The following is a 21,286-nucleotide window of genomic DNA, read 5'->3' as shown; positions in this document are numbered from 1 at the left end:
CCGAGGATGTGCCTTTTCAAGGTTTGAAATTAATCGGACAAGTACTTACCGAGCTATGGCGATTTAGCCGTTCGCCGTTCGCTTTGGCGTTGCGAATGGACCAAACCATTCCATGTAAATAGAGGGGGGGGGTTCTGTGGTCGTTGCGAATGGACGAAACCATTTCATGTAAATAGAGGGGGGGGATTGTCACTGTACTCGCAAGCCGTTCGCCGTTCGCTTTGGCGTTGCGAATGGACCAAACCATTTCATGTAAATAGAGGGGGGGGATATAATTTTAGATAGATATATAGTACGGGCATATATATAGTACGGGCATGCCCTAGTAGAAAAAATTGAGACATGGCTCATTGTGAAGAACTCTCCATAGGGAATAAAATATGTTAATGATGACGTCATCGGTCACGTGGTTCGGCCGCCATATTTGTCCTAAATGGCCGATAAAAAAGTACATTCCGGCAAGTCCTCGGTCTCTGACCGATTTTTCATCTGTCTGTCTGTTTGTCTGTCTGTTTGTCTGTTTGCAGCACTGCGTCTACACCGTTGCACGGAGAATCGCCAAACTTTGCAAACATATTGGTCTTGCCCTGGAATAGACTGTGCCCAATTGATGACGTCATCGGTGACGTGGTTCGGCCGCCATCTTGGAAAAACCGAAAAACTTTGCACTTCTATATCTCCGAAAGTACTGAACAGAAAAAATTGAGACATGGCTCATTGTAAAGAACTCTCCATGGGGAATAAAATATGTTAATGATGACATCATCAGTCACGTGGTCGGCCGCCATCTTGGAAAAACGGCAAAACTTTGCACCACGAAATCTCCAAAAGTGCTGAACAGAAAAAATTGAGACATGGCTCATTGTAAAGAACTCTCCATGCGGAATAAAATATGTTAATGATGATGTCATATGTCACGTGGTCGGCCGCCATCTTGGAAAAACGGCAAAACTTTGCTCCACTATATCTCCAAAAGTGCTGAACAGAAAAAATTGAGACATGGCTCATTGTAAAGAACTCTCCATGGGGAATAAAACATGTTAATGATGACGTCATCAGTCACATGGTCGGCCGCCATCTTGGAAAAACGGCAAAACTGTTTAGCACTATATCTCCAAAAGTGCTGAACAGAAAAAATTGAGACATGGCTCATTGTAAAGAACTCTCCATGGGGAATAAAACATGTTAATGATGACGTCATCAGTCACATGGTCGGCCGCCATCTTGGAAAAACGGCAAAACTGTTCACCACTATATCTCCAAAAGTGCTGAACAGAAAAAATTGAGACATGGCTCATTGTAAAGAACTCTCCATGGGGAATAAAATATGTTAATGATGACGTCATATGTCACGTGGTCGGCCGCCATCTTGGAAAAACGGCAAAAATTTGCACCACTATATCTCCAAAAGTGCTGAACAGAAAAAATTGAGACATGGCTCATTGTAAAGAACTCTCCATGGGGAATAAAATATGTTAATGATGACGTCATCGGTCACGTGGTTCGGCCGCCATCTTGGAAAAACTTTGCACCTCGATATCTCCGGAAGTGCTGAATAGAAAAAATTGAGACATGGCTCATTGGAAAGAACTCTCCATGGGGAATAAAATATGTTAATGATGACGTCATTGGTCACGTGTTTCGGCCGCCATCTTGGAAAAACGGCAAAACGTTGCACCACCATATCTCCAAAAGTGCTGAATAGAAAAAATTGAGACATGGCTCATTGGAAAGAACTCTCCATGGGGAATAAAATATGTTAATGATGACGTCATCGTTCACGTGTTTCGGCCGCCATCTTGGAAAAACGGCAAAACGTTGCACCACCATATCTCCAAAAGTGCGGAATAGAAAAAATTGAGACATGGCTCATTGTAAAGAACTCTCCATGGGGAATAAAATATGTTATTGATGACGTCATCGTTCACGTGTTTCGACCGCCATATTTGTCCAAAATGGCCGATAAAAAAGTACATTCCGGCAAGTCCTAGGTCTCTGACCGATTTTTCATTTGTCTGTTTGTCTGTTTGTCTGTTTGTCTGTTTGCAGCACTACGTCTACACCGTTGCACGTAGAATCACCAAACTTTGCACACGTATTTTCTTGCCCTCTAATATACTGTGCCCAAATGATGACGTCATCGGTCACGTGGTTCGGCCGCCATCTTGGAAAAACCGAAAATTTTTGCACCTCGATATCTCAAAGTGCGGAACAGAAAAAATTGAGACATGGCTCATTGTAAAGAACTCTCCATGGGGAATAAATATGTTAATGATGACGTCATCGGTCACGTGGTTCGGCCGCCATCTTGGAAAAACCGAAAATTTTTGCACCTCCATATCTCCGAAAGTCCTGAACAGAAAAAATTGAGACATGGCTCATTGTAAAGAACTCTCCATGGGGAATAAAATATGTTAATGATGACGTCATCAGTCACGTGGTCGGCCGCCTTCTTGGAAAAACGGCAAAACTTTGCACCACGATATCTCCAAAAGTGCTGAACAGAAAAAATTGAGACATGGCTCATTGCAAAGAACGCTCCATGGGGAATAAAATATGTTAATGATGACGTCATATGTCAGGTGGTCGGCCGCCATCTTGGAAAAACGGCAAAAGTTTGCACCACTATATCTCCAAAAGTGCTGAACAGAAAAAATTGAGACATTGCTCATTGTAAAGAACTCTCCATGGGGAATAAAATAGGTTAATGATGATGCCATCGGTCACGTGGTTCGGCCGCCATCTTGGAAAAACGGGAAAACTTTGCACCACTATATCTCCAAAAGTACAGAATGGAAAAAATTGAGACATGGCTCATTGTAAAGAACTCTCCATGGGGAATAAAATATGTTAATGATGACGTCATCGGTCACGTGGTTCGGCCGCCATATTTGTCCTAAATGGCCGATAAAAAAGTAAATTCCGGCAAGTCCTCGGTCTCTGACCGATTTTTCATCTGTCTGTCTGTTTGTCTGTTTGCAGCACTGCGTCTACACCGTTGCATGGAGAATCGCCAAACTTTGCACACATATTGGTCTTGCCCTGGAATAGACTGTGCCCAATTGATGACGTCATCGGTGATGTGGTTCGGCCGCCATCTTGGAAAAACCGAAAAATTTTGCACTTCTATATCTCCGAAAGTACTGAACAGAAAAAATTGAGACATTGCTCATTGTAAAGAACTCTCCATGGGGAATAAAATATGTTAATGATGACGTCATCAGTCACGTGGTCGGCCGCCATCTTGGAAAAACGGCAAAACTTTGCACCACGAAATCTCCAAAAGTGCTGAACAGAAAAAATTGAGACATGGCTCATTGTAAAGAACTCTCCATGGGGAATAAAATATGTTAATGATGATGTCATATGTCACGTGGTCGGCCGCCATCTTGGAAAAACGGCAAAACTTTGCACCGCTATATCTCTAAAAGTGCTGAACAGAAAAAATTGAGACATGGCTCATTGTAAAGAACTCTCCATGGGGAATAAAATTTGTTAATGATGACGTCATATGTCACGTGGTTCGGCCGCCATCTTGGAAAAACCAAAAAAATTTGCACCTCCATATCTCTGAATGTGCTGAATAGAAAAAATTGAGACATGGCTCATTGTAAAGAACTCTCCATGTGGAATAAAACATGTTAATGATGACGTCATCGGTCACGTGGTCCGGCCGCCATCTTGGAAAAACCGAAAAACGTTGCACCTCCAGTGCTGAATAGAAAAAATGAGACATGGCTCATTGGAAAGAACTCTCCATGGGGAATAAAATATGTTAATAATGACGTCATCGGTCACGTGGTTCGGCCGCCATCTTGGAAAAACCAAAAAACTTAGCACCTCGATATATCTCCGGAAGTGCTGAATAGAAAAAATTGAGAGGTGGCTTATTGTAAAGAACTCTCCATGGGGAATAAAATATGTTAATGATGATGTCATCGGTCACATAGTTCGGCCGCCATATTTGTCCTAAATGGCCTACAAAAAAGTAAATTCCGGCAAGTCCTCGGTCTCTGACCGATTTTTCATCTGTCTGTCTGTCTGTCTGTCTGTTTGTCTGTCTGTCTGTTTGCAGCACTGCGTCTACACCGTTGCACGTAGAATCGCCAAACCTTGCACACATATTGGTCTTGCCCTGGAATAGACTGTGCCCAATTGATGACGTCATCCGTGACGTGGTTCGGCCGCCATCTTGGAAAAACCGAAAAACTTTGCACCTCTATATCTCCGAAAGTACTGAACAGAAAAAATTGAGACATGGCTCATTGTAAAGAACTCTCCATGGGGAATAAAATATCTAAATGATGACGTCATCAGTCACGTGGTTCGGTCGCCATCTTGGAAAAACGGCAAAACGTTGCGCCACTATATCTCCAAAAGTGCTGAACAGAAAAAAATGAGATATGGCTCATTGTAAAGAACTCTCCATGGGGAATAAAATATGTTAATGATGACGTCATATGTCACGTGGTCGGCCGCCATCTTGGAAAAACGGCAAAACTTTGCACCACGAAATCTCCAAAAGTGCTGAACAGAAAAAATTGAGACATGGCTCATTGTAAAGAACTCTCCATGGGGAATAAAATATGTTAATGATGATGTCATATGTCACGTGGTCGGCCGCCATCTTGGAAAAACGGCAAAACTTTGCACCACTATATCTCCAAAAGTGCTGAACAGAAAAAATTGAGGCATGGCTCATTGTAAAGAACTCTCCATGGGGAATAAAATTTGTTAATGATGACGTCATATGTCACGTGGTTCGGCCGCCATCTTGGAAAAACGGCAAAACTTTGCACCACTATATCTCCAAAAGTGCTGAACAGAAAAAATTGAGACATGGCTCATTGTAAAGAACTCTCCATGGGGAATAAAATTTGTCAATGATGACGTCATATGTCACGTGTTTCGGCCGCCATCTTGGAAAAACCGAAAAACTTAGCACCTCTATGTGTCCAAAAGTGCTGAATAGAAAAAATTGAGACATGCCTCATTGTAAAGAACTCTCCATGGGGAATAAAATATGTTAATGATGACGTCATCGGTCACGTGGTTCGGCCACCATATTTGTCCTCAATGGCCAATAAAAAAGTACATTCCGGCAAGTCCTCGGTCTCTGACCGATTTTTCATCTGTCTGTTTGTCTGTTTGTCTGTTTGCAGCACTACGTCTACACCGTTGCACGTATAATCACCAAACTTAGCACACGTATTTGTCTTGCCCTCTAATATACTGTGCCCAAATGATGACGTCATCGGTCACGTGGTTCGGCCGCCATCTTGGAAAAACCGAAAATTTTTGCACCTCCATATCTCCGAAAGTGCTGAACAGAAAAAATTGAGACATGGCTCATTGTAAAGAACTCTCCATGGGGAATAAAATATGTTAATGATGACGTCATCAGTCACGTGGTTCGGCCGCCATCTTGGAAAAACCGAAAATTTTTGCACCTCCATATCTCCGAAAGTCCTGAACAGAAAAAATTGAGACATGGCTCATTGTAAAGAACTCTCCATGGGGAATAAAATATGTTAATGATGACGTCATCAGTCACGTGGTTCGGCCGCCATCTTGGAAAAACCGAAAATTTTTGCACCTCCATATCTCCGAAAGTCCTCAACAGAAAAAAATTGAGACATGGCTCATTGTAAAGAACTCTCCATGGGGAATAAAATATGTTAATGATGACGTCATCGGTCACGTGGTTCGGTCGCCATCTTGGAAAAAACGAAAATTTTTGCACCTCCATATCTCCGAAAGTCCTGAACAGAAAAAATTGAGACATGGCTCATTGTAAAGAACTCTCCATGGGGAATAAAATATGTTAATGATGACGTCATCAGTCACGTGGTTCGGCCGCCATCTTGGGAAAACCGAAAAACTTTGCACCACTATATCTCCAAAAGTGCTGAACAGAAAAAATTGAGACATGGCTCATTGGAAAGAACTCTCCATGGGGAATAAAATATGTTAATGATGACGTCATATGTCACGTGGTTCGGCCGCCATCTTGGAAAAAAATTGCACCTCCATATCTCTGAAAGTGCTGAATAGAAAAAATTGAGACATGGCTCATTGAAAAGAACTCTCCATGGGGAATAAAATAAGTTAATGATGATGTCATCTATCACGTGTTTCGGCCGCCATATTTGTCCTAAATGGCCGATAAAAAAGTACATTCCGGCAAGTCCTCGGTCTCTGACCGATTTTTCATCTGTTTGTCTGTCTGTTTGCAGCACTGCGTCTACACCGTTGCACGGAGAATCGCCAAACTTTGCACACATATTGGTCTTGCCCTGGAATAGACTGTGCCCAATTGATGACGTCATCGGTGACGTGGTTCGGCCGCCATCTTGGAAAAACCGAAAAACTTTGCACCTCTATATCTCCGAAAGTACTGAACAGAAAAAATGGAGACATGGCTCATTGTAAAGAACTCTCCATGGGGAATAAAATATGTTAATGATGACGTCATATGTCACGTGGTCGGCCGCCATCTTGGAAAAACGGCAAAAATTTGCACCACTATACTGTATCTCCAAAAGTGCTGAACAGAAAAAATTGAGACATGGCTCATTGTAAAGAACTCTCCATGGGGAATAAAATATGTTAACGATGACGTCATATGTCACGTGGTCGGCCGCCATCTTGGAAAAACGGCAAAAATTTGCACCACTATATCTCCAAAAGTGCTGAACAGAAAAAATTGAGACATGGCTCATTGTAAAGAACTCTCCATGGGGAATAAAATATGTTAATGATGACGTCATCAGTCACGTGGTCGGCCGCCATCTTGGAAAAACGGCAAAACTTTGCACCACGATATCTCCAAAAGTGCTGAACAGAAAAAATTGAGACATGGCTCATTGTAAAGAACGCTCCATGGGGAATAAAATATGTTAATGATGACGTCATCAGTCACGTGGTCGGCCGCCATCTTGGAAAAACCGAAAAACCTAGCACCTCCATATCTCCGAAAGTGCTGAATAGAAAAAATTGAGACATGGCTCATTGTCAAGAACTCTCCATGTGGAATAAAATATGTTAATGATGACGTCATCGGTCACGTGGTGCGGCCGCCATCTTGGAAAAACGGGAAAAAAATCACCTCCATATCTCCGAAAGTGCTGAATAGAAAAAATTGAGACATGGCTCATTGGAAAGAACTCTCCATGGGGAATAAAATATGTTAATGATGACGTCATCGGTCGCGTGGTTCGGCCGCCATCTTGGAAAATCCGAAAAACGTTGCACCTCTATCTCCAAAAGTGCTGAACAGAAAAAATTGAGACATGGCTCATTGGAAAGAACTCTCCAGGGGGAATAAAATATGTTAATGATGATGTCATCGGTCAGGTGGTTCAGCCGCCATATTTGTCCTAAATGGCCAATAAAAAAGTAAATTCCGGCAAGTCCTCGGTCTCTGACCGATTTTTCATTTGTCTGTTTGTCTGTCTGTTTGTCTGTCTGTTTGTCTGTCTGTCTGTTTGCAGCACTGCGTCTACACCGTTGCACGTAGAATCGCCAAACTTTGCAAACATATTGGTCTTGCCCTGGAATAGACTGTGCCCAATTGATGACGTCATCGGTGACGTGGTTCGGCCGCCATCTTGGAAAAACCGAAAAACCTTGCACCTCTATATCTCCGAAAGTACTGAACAGAAAAAATTGAGACATGGCTCATTGTAAAGAACTCTCCATGGGGAATAAAATATGTTAATGATGACGTCATATGTCACGTGGTCGGCCGCCATCTTGGAAAAACGGCAAAAAGTTGCGCCACTATATCTCCAAAAGTGCTGAACAGAAAAAATTGAGACATGGCTCATTGTAAAGAACTCTCCATGGGGAATAAAATATGTTAATGATGACGTCATATGTCACGTGGTCGGCCGCCATCTTGGAAAAACGGCAAAACTTTGCACCACTATATCTCCAAAAGTGCTGAACAGAAAAAATTGAGACATGGCTCATTGTAAAGAACTCTCCATGGGGAATAAAATATGTTAATGATGACGTCATAGGTCACGTGGTTCGGCCGCCATCTTGGAAAAACCGAAAAACGTTGCGCCACTATATCTCCAAAAGTGCTGAACAGAAAAAATTGAGACATGGCTCATTGTAAAGAACTCTCCATGTGGAATAAAATATGTTAATGATGACGTCATAGGTCACGTGGTTCGGCCGCCATCTTGGAAAAACCGAAAAACTTTGCACCTCCATATCTCTGAAAGTGCTGAATAGACAAAATTGAGACATGGCTCATTGTCAAGAACTCTCCATGTGGAATAAAATATGTTAATGATGACGTCATCGGTCACGTGGTTCGGCCGCCATATTTGTCCTAAATGGCCGATAAAAAAGTACATTCCGGCAAGTCCTCGGTCTCTGACCGATTTTTCATTACTTGCCGGAAAAATTTTTCCGGCAAGTATGTTGATCTGTTCGTTTGTCTGTCTGTCTGTCTGTCTGTCTGTCTGTCTGTCTGTTTGTCTGTTTGTCTGTTTGCAGCACTGCGTCTACACCGTTGCACGGAAAATCGCCAAACTTTGCAAACATATTCGTCTTGCCCTGGAATAGACTGTGCCCAATTTATGACGTCATCGGTCACGTGTTTCGGCGGCCATCTTGGAAAAACCGAAATAATTTGCACCGCTATATCTCCGAAAGTACTGAACAGAAAAAATTGAGACATGGCTCATTGTGAAGAACTCTCCATGGGGAATAAAATGTGTTAATGATGACGTCATCAGTCACGTGGTCGGCCGCCATCTTGGAAAAACGGCAAAACTTTGCACCTCCATATCTCTGAAAGTACTGAATAGAAAAAATTGAGACATGGCTCATTGTAAAGAACTCTCCATGGGGAATAAAACATGTGATTGATGACGTCATCAGTCACGTGGTCGGCCGCCATCTTGGAAAAACCGAAAAACTCTGCACCTCCACATCTCCAAAAGTCCTGAATAGAAAAAATTGAGGTATGGCTCATTGTAAAGAACTCTCCATGGGGAATAAAATATGTTAATGATGACGTCATCGGTCACGTGGTTCGGCCGCCATATTTGTCCTAAATGGCCGATAAAAAAGTACATTCCGGCAAGTCCTCGGTCTCTGACCGATTTTTCATCTGTCTGTTTGTCTGTTTGTCTGTCTGTCTGTTTGCAGCACTGCGTCTACACCGTTGCACGGAGAATCGCCAAACTTTGCACACATATTGGTCTTGCCCTGGAATAGACTGTGCCCAAATGATGACGTCATTGGTCACGTGGTTCGGCCGCCATCTTGGAAAAACCGAAAATTTTTGCACCTCGATATCTCAAAGTGCTGACAGAAAAAATTGAGACATGGCTCATTGTAAAGAACTCTCCATGGGGAATAAAATATGTTAATGATGACGTCATCAGTCACGTGGTTCGGCCGCCATCTTGGAAAAACCGAAAATTTTTGCACCTCCATATCTCTGAAAGTCCTGAACAGAAAAAATTGAGACATGGCTCATTGTAAAGAACTCTCCATGGGGAATAAAATATGTTAATGATGACGTCATCAGTCACGTGGTTCGGCCACCATCTTGGGAAAACCGAAAAATTTTGCACCACTATATCTCCAAAAGTGCTGAACAGAAAAAATGGAGACATGGCTCATTGTGAAGAACTCTCCATGTGGAATAAAATATGTAAATGATGACGTCATCAGTCACGTGGTTCGGTCGCCATCTTGGAAAAACGGCAAAACGTTGCGCCACTATATCTCCAAAAGTGCTGAACAGAAAAAATTGAGACATGGCTCATTGTAAAGAACTCTCCATGGGGAATAAAATATGTTAATGATGACGTCATCGGTCACGTGGTCGGCCGCCATCTTGGAAAAACGGCAAAACTTTGCACCACTATATCTCCAAAAGTGCTGAACAGAAAAAATTGAGACATGGCTCATTGTAAAGAACTCTCCATGGGGAATAAAATATGTTAATGATGATGTCATATGTCACGTGGTCGGCCGCCATCTTGGAAAAACGGCAAAACTTTTGCACCACTATATCTCCAAAAGTGCTGAACAGAAAAAATTGAGACATGGCTCATTGTAAAGAACTCTCCATGGGGAATAATATATGTTAATGATGACGTCATCGGTCACATGGTTCGGCCACCATATTTGTCCTAAATGGCCGATAAAAAAGTACATTCCGGCAAGTCCTCGGTCTCTGACCGATTTTTCATCTGTCTGTCTGTCTGTCTGTCTGTCTGTCTGTTTGTCTGTTTGTCTGTTTGCAGCACTGCGTCTACACCGTTGCACGTAGAATCGCCAAACTTTGCACACATATGGGTCTTGCCCTGGAATAGACTGTGCCCAATTGATGACGTCATCGGTGACGTGGTTCGGCCGCCATCTTGGAAAAACCGAAAAATTTTGCGCCACTATATCTCCAAAAGTGCTGAACAGAAAAAATTGAGACATGGCTCATTGTAAAGAACTCTCCATGGGGAATAAAATATGTTAATGATGACGTCATATGTCACGTGGTCGGCCGCCATCTTGGAAAAACCGAAAAATTTAGCACCTCCATATCTCCGAAAGTGCTGAATAGAAAAAATTGAGACATGGCTCATTGTAAAGAACTCTCCATGGGGAATAAAATATGTTAATGATGATGTCATTGGTCACGTGGATCGGCCGCCATCTTGGAAAAACCGAAAACCTCTGCACCTCCACATCTCCAAAAGTGCTGAATAGAAAAAATTGAGACATGGCTCATTGTAAAGAACTCTCCATGGGGAATAAAATATGTTAATGATGACGTCATCGGTCACGTGGTTCGGCCGCCATATTTGTCCTAAATGGCCGATAAAAAAGTACATTCCGGCAAGTCCTCGGTCTCTGACCGATTTTTCATTTGTCTGTTTGTCTGTCTGTCTGTCTGTTTGTCTGTCTGTTTGCAGCACTGCGTCTACACCGTTGCACGTAGAATCGCCAAACTTTGCACACGTATTGGTCTTGCCCTGGAATAGACTGTGCCCAATTGATGACGTCATCGGTGACGTGGTTCGGCCGCCATCTTGGAAAAACCGAAAATCCTTGCACCTCTATATCTCCGAAAGTACTGAACAGAAAAAATTGAGACATGGCTCATTGTAAAGAACTCTCCATGCGGAATAAAATATGTAAATGATGACGTCATCAGTCACGTGGTTCGGTCGCCATCTTGGAAAAATGGCAAAACGTTGCGCCACTATATCTCCAAAAGTGCTGAACAGAAAAAATTGAGACATGGCTCATTGTAAAGAACTCTCCATGGGGAATAAAATATGTTTATGATGACGTCATATGTCACGAGGTCGGCCGCCATCTTGGAAAAACGGCAAAACTTTGCACCACTATATCTCCAAAAGTGCTGAACAGAAAAAATTGAGACATGGCTCATTGTAAAGAACTCTCCATGGGGAATAAAATATGTTAATGATGACGTCATCAGTCACGTGGTCGGCCGCCATCTTGGAAAAACCGAAAAACCTATCACCTCCACATCTCCGAAAGTGCTGAATAGAAAAAATTGAGACATGGCTCATTGTAAAGAACTCTCCACGGGGAATAAAATATGTTCATGATGTCATCGGTCACGTGGTTCGGCCGCCATCTTGGAAAAACCGAAAAACTCCACCTCCACATCTCCAAAAGTCCTGAATAGAAAAAATTGAGGCATGGCTCATTGTAAAGAACTCTCCATGGGGAATAAAATATGTTAATGATGACGTCATCGGTCACGTGGTTCGGCCGCCATATTTGTCCTAAATGGCCGATAAAAAAGTACATTCCGGCAAGTCCTCGGTCTCTGACCGATTTTTCATTCTGTCTGTCTGTTTGTTTGTCTGTTACCGGCCTACAGGTCACGATTCTAAACCGATCGTCACGAAATTTTACCAAGTTGTATAAGTCGTCCCAGTTGAGAAGCCTATTGATTTTGAGGTCAAAGGTCACCTGGTGGTCAAATTTCTAAAATCGCCATTTTAAATGCGATTGACTTGAAAATTGAACAGGATTTGCCTATCGAGTCACTGAATTGGGAAATGAACGAATTTTGAGGTCAAAAGGTCAAATGTCAATTTAAGATCGAACTTCCAAAATCATCAATTTTCATTTGAAACCCCATCAATTTTCAGCAGATTGACTTAGAAATTGAACAGCATTTGCATATTGCCTCACTGAATTAGGAAACCAACTATTTTTGAGGTCAAAAGGTCAAATGTCAATTCGAGGTCAAACTTCCAAAATCATCAATTGTCATCCAATTGACTTAGAAATTGAACAGCATTTGCATATTGCCTCACTGAATTGGGAAACCAACTATTTTTGAGGCCAAAAGGTCAAATGTCAATTTAAGGTCGAACTTCCCAAATCATCAATTTTCATTTGAAATCCCATCAATTTTCAGCAAATTGACTTAGAAATTGAACAGCATTTGCATATTGCCTCACTGAATTAGGAAACCAACTATTTTTGAGGTCAAAAGGTCAAATGTCAATTCGAGGTCAAACTTCCAAAATCATCAATTTTCATCCAATTGACTTAGAAATTGAACAGCATTTGTATAGTGCCTCGCTGAATTGGGAAACCAACTATTTTTGAGGTCAAAAGGTCAACAGTCAACTCAAGGTCAAATTTTCAAAATCATCAATTTTCATCTGAAAAACCATCAATTATCATCTGAAAAACCATAAATTTTCATCTGATTGACTTGAAAAGTGAACAGCATTTGCGTGTTGCCTCACTGAATTGGGAAACCAACAATTTTTGAGGTCAAAAGGTCAACAGTGAACTCAAGGTCAAATTTTCAAAATCATCAATTTTCATCTGAAAACCCGTCAATTTTCATCTGATTGACTTGGAAATTGAACAGCATTTGCGTGTTGCCTCACTGAATTGGGAAACCAACAATTTTTGAGGTCAAAAGGTCAACAGTCAACTCAAGGTCAAATTTTCAAAATCATCAATTTTCATCTGAAAAACCATCAATTTTCATCTGATTGACTTGGAAATTGAACAGCATTTGCGTGTTGCCTCACTGAATTGGGAAACCAACTATTTTTGAGGTCAACAGTCAACTCAAGGTTAAACTCCTAAAATCATCATTTTTCATCCTGTTCACCCGAGCTTTGATCAAAATCGTCAATTTTAATCTTGATGAAATGGACAATTTGCTGTATCAATGGAATATATTTTTTATTGGGGGGTGGAGGGGCGGCGGATTTAGCAAGAATCGTGCTCCGCATGACGTCTTCTTGTATTATTTATTATTCCGTGTGAGGTGCCTAACGAGCCTCTCGGAACTAGGAGAGCTGAGAGCTCGTTGAGGGTTAAAACAAAGATTTAAAGCTGCGGGTTTGCAGTATTTAAGGGCATGACCCTATATGGAACCCATACCGCATTTGTGAGGCTCTCTTGATATGCGAAGGGTTAGATGAGCAAACGATATATGCAAGTGGGCATGTTTTCAAGGACTATTCATGGCAGTCATTGATGTTGAAGCGGGAGCGTAACCAGGTGTGCGGTGCTCACCTGGCGGCGCACGAGGTCGCCACGCGGCGAATCTGCGGAGCTTGTGGGACGAACTAAAGGCGGGGAGTGTGAAGGGACTAGGGGGTGATCCCTTGTTACGATCATCATTGGAGCGGCTTGGAAGCTGCGGCCACTCCCTGAGTAGAGCATCGAAGGGTTGTTCCATTGATTTTGTGTAAAATCTTCACGTTTAAAGAAAGCATCCGTTGCTGACGTCGTGTTCAATACGTGTACCAACCCACAGATATCCCCTTTCGTCGACGCGGTTTCATCCCGAACCTCCTCCAGCTGCCAAGCGCGGCGACGGAGCACATCTTCCAGCCCAGACCGGCTGGCAACATCACCCCGACCCTTCTGCACAGCCGGACGGGAAAACAAGGTGAGGGTCGAACCCTTCGACCACCTATGCTGCGCGCGTGCCACCTGAACTGCATTGAGCTATATGGTCGCTCCCGACAGGTCGATCGGCTGCATGTGACGCGTGCCATGCGGGAAGGTGATCGTTGTAATAATCCAGCTCGAACCGGTATGAAAGCGATATGCAATGCGGACTTTAACATCGGTATCGGTAAAGGTATCGGTATCGGTATCGGGTGGCTGCAGTTCCGTCGCTTTTATTACAGAAATGCCGCAAACTGCCGTCGAGGATCCGCGGTGCAGACCGTAGGCGGCCAAAACGGAGCAGGTGCTCACATGCAACACCACCTCCACCTGGGTCATAAATAATCGAATACCTTCGGGTTTCATTCCTTCTGAAATTAGACTTCAGTTGTCGTTCTGTCGACCGAGGAGGCAATAAGTGCACATAAGTCCAATATACAAAGTTCAATGTCAAGCAGCGAAGCTTTTGCGTTCCGCAAACTCGAGCCTTTCCACGTGTGCTCACATCTTTTGCCTCCTGAAGGTCACAAACACTTGTTGAAAGTCCTTTCTGCACAATCCCTCGCTCGGCTGAGCTTTGAAAGTCCCATTTCGGGGTATTTCAATATACTCCCCTCCGGCGACTCGTTTGACCCACGACGTCTCGTACATGCTCACTCTCCCGCTGTACCTGTCTTTCCAAGGAGACATCGATATTGCGCCATATTCGCTATTAAATGAACGAGTTTGTGATTGATTGCGTGTGTCCATGTGACGTGCATTATAGACCGGGAACCATGCAGTCACCTGTCTGTTGAGCCAACCCGGTGGGATTTGCACTTGGTTGCGAATGAGACGCGTTGTTGGGATGTATCGTGCATGTTACAAGGTGTCTGCAAGTCTGGCTGGATGTGAAAATTGCTCTCATTTGCCTCGCACTTGTCGTTTCGGAGAATCATGATTATTTTTATGAATCTCCCGGAAGCCGTTAATGCCACTAATGTGCCCGCTCTGCTTAGTTAACCATATTCTGAATCCGAGCTTGTGTTTTTGTTTGCCAAACTTGCTCGGCTTTTGTGGAACTGCGTGACCTCACTGCAAATGGGCTCTCCCTTTGACATGGGGCTCCATGGGTCGACTATTGGCAGGAGCTCCTTTCCATTGGTGTTCAGGACGTGGTCTTCAATCTTGTGAACGGAGGTATACGTAGCAAGCCCGTATAAATGCCACATGATACCTGTTAAAGGTTGCTTCCATGCAGATTATATTAAGTTTAAGATCGTTTGTTTCAGTGTGTACAGTCAGATGTTTAAGCCACATGACCATTTATTTATTTGGGTCTTTGTCATCCCACGTGATTGCGGTCCTGCTATTGTTGACGTACTTCCACACGCTGATAAGAAACTGCTCAGGTAGGCAGGACGATTTCGACGGAACTGCGCACCTGCTGACATGTGTTCACTTTTATATACCAAGTTAGGCACCTGAGCTTTTGATGGTTGACCTGCATTCATCGCTCCCTGATGGTGATTCTCTGCTTTGCCACAGACTTGCAAAGAGCAGGGCATTGCGACAGGTGAACTCTCTAAGTCCCGGACAATATGACATAAAATTTCAACTTTTGAAGACCTGTAAGATACCCTGGCATTGTCTGTCAGTTATCTTCAAGAACACGTTCAGATTGTCTAGAAATGATTGAGTCTCGACCCCTCCGCTTTCCTCGCCCTCTTCTGTTCCAAACACTATGCGCCTGCTCTGCAATTGGTCTCCCTTACCATTTTATATTGATTAGTTCTCTGTCCATTTAATGGTTGTCATATTCACCATTTTGATTGTGGGTCCCTCCTTATCCTCCAATCGTCCAGTTTTCCTTATCGTCCAATTTCCAATAATAATTCTCATTCACTTACAACGCCGCCATGCCCAGGCCATGCAGATGTTGCTTTGGAAAGGAGGTGGGAACTTTGAGGACAGAAAACAGAGATGGTCGTTGAGGCCCATACTCAGGCCTGTAGCTAGCTGGTGCATCCATGGGGGTTAAACTCAAGAGTGGGTGTTTCTTTTTTTTTAAATGCATCAAAACGACTGCAGACGATGCTTCTGCGAGAACACACGAGAAAGGAGCCGGTCAAATTAAATTATACCCCCTTATACCGGAGTTTGATGTATTTAAGATTATGTGGACTCCGACGAGAAAAAGCAGAGCCAAAATTCTCTGAAAAAGTAAAATACACCACTCTTGATGCTTTCTGCAGTTTACACCATTTATACAGTACTATACAGAACAAGTGGAAGGAATGTATGGAGACGAAAGGTCTGAAGGTGAATATCGGAAAAACAAAGGTGATGGCAAGTGGTAAAGCATGTGGTGAGGTGGAAAGAAAAGCATGTGGTGAGGTGGAAAGAACTGGGAAGTGGCCATGTGCTTTGTGCAAGAAGGGTGTCGGAGTGAACTCAATTCAATGTACAATGTGCGCTGAGTGGGTTCATCAAAAATTTTCATGGTTTGAGAGGGTCATTAACCAGTGTGGCAGCTACATTCAAGTGTAAGGTGTGCACAGAGGGAGCTGCAGATGGAGGAAATGTTGAGTTGGATCTTGGAGACGGCGTGAAGCTGGAAGATGTGAAAACATTTTGTTACCTAGGAGACATGCTGAATGGAGAAGGTGGATCAGACTCGGCAACGGTTGCTCGAGTGAGATGTGCATGGAAGAAGTTTCGGGAACTGAGTGGCGTGCTGACGAGGAGGCGAGTGTCATTGAAGCTGAAGGGAAAGGTGTATGCTGCATGTGTGAAAAGTGTTATGATTTATGGGAGCGAGACATGGGTAATGAACGTAGAGCAGCAACGAAGGCTGGAAAGGGTGGAAATGCGAATGGTTCGGTGGATGTGTGGAGTATCGTTGAGAGAGAGGAAGACAAATGATGAATTGCGAAAGATGATGGGAATAGAGCCTGTGATGGATGCTGTGAAGAGAAACAGGTTGAGATGGTTTGGTCATGTGTTGAGGAAGGATGAAAGTGACTGGTTGAGAAGAGTGATGGAAATGAATGTGGAAGGAAGTAGAGGACGGGGAAGACCGAGAAAGACTTGGCTAAAGATGGTCGAAGAAGAAATGTGGGCAAGGGGGTTAACAAGGGGAGATGCAGAAAATAGGGCAAAATGGAGAAGATTGTCATGGGGACCGCAGGGCTAACCCCCGCTCTTGCAGGGAAAATGGCCTTTAAAATGCCTGTTGCCTGTTGTATACAGAACTAGCAGAAGTACCCGGCGTTGCCGGGTAGGGGAAGGAAGGACGGGGCAAGGGGGGAGAGAAGGAAGGAGGGGGGGGGGGAGGGGAAAGAGGGAGGGGGAAGAGGGGGAGGCAGGGGTGGAAGGGGCTTCATCACCTTTTCGTTAAATATATGCTGGTGAATGTGGCATTCATCCTGTTTCTGCATTAAGTGTGATGCCGGACAGGAAGAAGAAGAAGCCGTACTACCAAATTCGCACACTTCCGGAATTGTTTGATTTATTTGTATCCAAATGTCTCGTGATTGTTTTGTATTTATATATGCGAATGTGCACTTGTATATAACTGTCATTAATTTTAAAAAGCTGAGGCACTATGGAGCGATTATTTTTTAATAACTCCAAAAAAACGATATTTTTATTCCAATTTTTTTTTGCCCAAAACACTCCCAGGCACGCACTGATGAACCTCTGAAAGTTTGACGAAGATCCGTTCAGCCATCTCTGAGAAAAATGGCGACACACAGACAGACATCTCTCTTATATAGTAGAATATCATGCTCAAGTACTCTCTCAGATTCATTAAGTTTAGGTTGTATACCTGAGACAATGGTCCGGCCTCCATGGAAAAGGCTCAAGGAGTTTTGTCATCGTAGCCTTTGTTATTTTCGGTCAGTCAGATTATAGAGGGGGGGGGGGGGGTGAAATTCCACCTAGGAGGGGTAACTTCCCTCCCCCTCCCCCATTATCCCCCTTGCCCCATACCCCACCATCCTGTATCTATGGGCCTACTCATGCTCTTAGTAGATCATTGTCCTGGTGCTCACAAATTTTGAACTTTTCATGGTGAGAATGTATTAATCTTGGACAAGTAACCACTCTATCCCAGAGCGTATACATTTCCATTGAGCATCTGAGGGAATACAAACCAACGCTATTGAGGGCAATATCACAAGACTTTACCCACTCGATCACCTTGAAGCACAAACAAAGGTGCAATGTGGAAATTATCTTTATCTTATCCTTTTCCACCACTTTAATTTTATATATATATAAATATATATATATACTAGTGGGGTATGCTTACACATTGTGTAAGCAATAACAAGCCATGCTTCGTACTTATGTACATAAATAGAAGCTTCATGATTATGGGCAAGCATCACCGACGTCCTACTAGATATGAATTGAGGTTATTTTTTTTCCGGGACACGTTTACTTAAATTCTAATTTGCGGACACTTTCCGACAGTTCTGTGATGTTTGCCTGTGTATCGGCTTTGATGTCCGTTGACATGTGAAATGTCAGCTTTTCTGAAGGTACCAACTTTTAAAATCGGTGAGTGATTGAAATTAGCTTTATACGATACTAGACGACCCATGACCCGTTGGGTCAATGTTATTATATATAATTAAGGGGTTACCATGGTTACAGTGGGGGTCAAAGGTCAACCTATGGCGAAGATATATAATTTTCTCACACTTTCTAATACAGAGGCAAAATGCCATATAAAACTAAATTTACTGGTTCTAATTGCTTTTATTTATCAATCCTCACATAGAAGAGCAGTTTTTAGTAATGAGCAGTGAGGAGAAGACCCCTCAGCCAATGATGCCACCCCGCAGCCAATGATGCCACCCCTCAGCCAATGATGTCACCCCTCAGCCAATGATGTCGACCCTTAGCCAATGATGTCGACCCTTAGCCAATGATGTCGCCCCTCAGCTAATGATGTCGCCCCTCAGCTAATGATGTCGCCTCTCAGCTAATGATGTCGCCCCTCAGCTAATGATGTCGCCCCTCAGCTAATGATGTCGCCCCTCAGCCAATGATGTCGCCCCTCAGCTAATGATGTCGCCCCTCAGCCAATGATGTCACCCCTCAGCCAATGATGTCACCCCTCAGCTAATGATGTCGCCCCTCAGCTAATGATCTCGCCCCTCAGCTAATGATGTCGCCCCTCAGCCAATGATGTCACCCCTCAGCCAATGATGTCGCCCCTCAGCTAATGATGTCGCCCCTCAGCTAATGATGTCGCCCCTCAGCCAATGATGTCGCCCCTCAGCCAATGATGTCGCCCCTCAGCCAATGATGTCGCCCCTCAGCCAATGATGTCGCCCCTCAGCCAATGATGCTACCCCTCAGCCAATGATGTGACCCTTCAGCCAATGATGTGACCCCTCAGCCAATGATGCTACCCCTCAGCCAATGATGTCGCCCCTCAGCCAATGCTGCTACCCCTCAGCCAATGATGTGACCCCTCAGCCAATGATGCTACCCCTCAGCCAATGATGCTACCCCTCAGCCAATGATGCTACCCCTTAGCCAATGATGCTACCCCTCAGCCAATGATGCTACACCTCAGCCAATGATGCTACCCCTCAGCCAATGATGCTACCCCTCAGCCAATGATGCTACCCCTCAGCCAATGATGCTACCCCTCAGCCAATGATGCTACCCCTCAGCCAATGATGCTACGCCTCAGCCAATGATGCTACCCCGCAACCAATGATGATGATGATGCTACCCCTAGACGACCCATGACCCGTTGGGTCAATGTCAGTTTGAATAGATATGAGAATAGAACTAAAGCGAACGCTGGACATCATCAGGGAGATTATTTGGGCCAGCAAGCCATAAGGCTCACCTCTCCAGCGTTCTAAATCACTTACCTGTGACACGTGATTTCGGCCCTTATCTCCGATCACGTTGACGGAAATCACCACAGCATATCGTCAAGATCCCTCCAAAAGGCTCGTCTTTGTCACATACATCATGCAATGTGCGATCCACAGCCTCAAAACTCTCTCTCCTGATCATAGGACACTCATCCCACACGATGAGTTTTGTACTTCGAAAGAGGTCTGCGATAGTGGAATTTTTATCGATGTTGCATACGCCATCTTCCCTCGGTGTCAGAGGGATTTGGAACCTTGAGTGCGCTGTTCTTCCACCAGGCATGAGGGTAGCAGCGATGCCAGATGAGGCCACCGCAAGGGCAACTTCTCCACTCGCTCTCACTTTAGAGAGAATCAGGTTAATAAGAAACGTCTTACCTGTGCCTCCAGGCGCGTCAATGAAAATCATTGATGACTGATTCGTGCGGATGTTGCTATTCGCGTCCATAGACGTGAGGTGTGATTCGTTGTCCACGTCCGTAGCGCCGTCGGAGGGTTGATACGACATTCTTCCTGCAAATAGTATTGTGTTTGTGCTATCGTTTTGCCGATCATCAAATGACAAATAAATTACATTGTGAAAATTAAAGATTTCAAATAAACCTATTTAAAGTGTATGCGCATATAAATAATAAAAAAAATCGAAGAAATATCTCTCGGTAATTTCCTGAAACATATTTTACTTCCGGGTAATAATGTTGAATGAAATGACGAAGATATATACTGCATGCCTGTTATTTTAGGCGGTGTATTTTTGTATATCAACGTGGCGCGATTTTTAAAATATATATCTGCAATTTCCCGTGTGTGCGTGAATGTTCTCAATTATTTCTTTTACCGAGTCTAAAACCATCGATAAAAATGAAATCAGATGGCGACTTAGATTGAAGATAAAGGCGTGAAACAGACTCAATGGCCTTGAAGATACAAGCCTTTCAGAATTCATTTCGTTCTATAAACGGAAACTTTCATCGGATTTTCTTCCCGTTTTTTTTCAACCGAGTCTAAAACTATGTTAGCGACTGTGAAAAATGAAATGATATATCGAATTTGATTTGAAATAAAACTGAGAGAGAGAGCAAGACACCACGGGCCTACAAAACAGGCCTCAAAGCTATGCGAGTTAATAAAATGGTGGATATTACTACTCTCTCAAAGGGGTAAGCCACGCCCCCGGACCGATCGAATGTTACATACAAACACGCAAGATTTCAATTTTATAATTATATAGATAGATAGATATAGATATATATATATATATATATATATACACATGTTAGAAAATATATCACTAATGCCTTTTCTGGGTCGCAGATTTTGTCAACATTTATTGTGTTTGTTCGGATTGAACACTTTTATTGTGGACAGGTGAAACAATAATCGGGAAGCACCCATTTTTATCCATTGCGGTTATTTTTTAATGAAAGTCACTATATTTTATTCTTCTCCTTTTGGTCACA

At 43.3% G+C, this 21,286-nt stretch overlaps 1 protein-coding gene across 1 annotated transcript in view; it reads left to right on the top strand.

Moving 5' to 3' along the window:
• The first annotated feature begins 13,685 nt into the window (after positions 1–13,685).
• Positions 13,686–21,286, top strand: part of LOC137420687 (F-box only protein 41-like) — a 168,841-nt gene continuing 161,240 nt past the window's right edge. The window contains exons 1-2 of the mRNA XM_068105963.2: positions 13,686–13,698; positions 13,802–13,936. The gene's annotated coding sequence lies outside the window, so the exon portion shown is untranslated. The remainder of the gene's footprint in view (positions 13,699–13,801; positions 13,937–21,286) is intronic.

Source organism: Myxine glutinosa, chromosome 2 (assembly GCF_964187855.1).
Source record: "Myxine glutinosa chromosome 2, kmMyxGlut1.1, whole genome shotgun sequence".
Taxonomy (NCBI): Eukaryota; Metazoa; Chordata; class Myxini; order Myxiniformes; family Myxinidae; genus Myxine; species Myxine glutinosa.
This window is presented reverse-complemented; position numbering and strand designations above follow the sequence as displayed.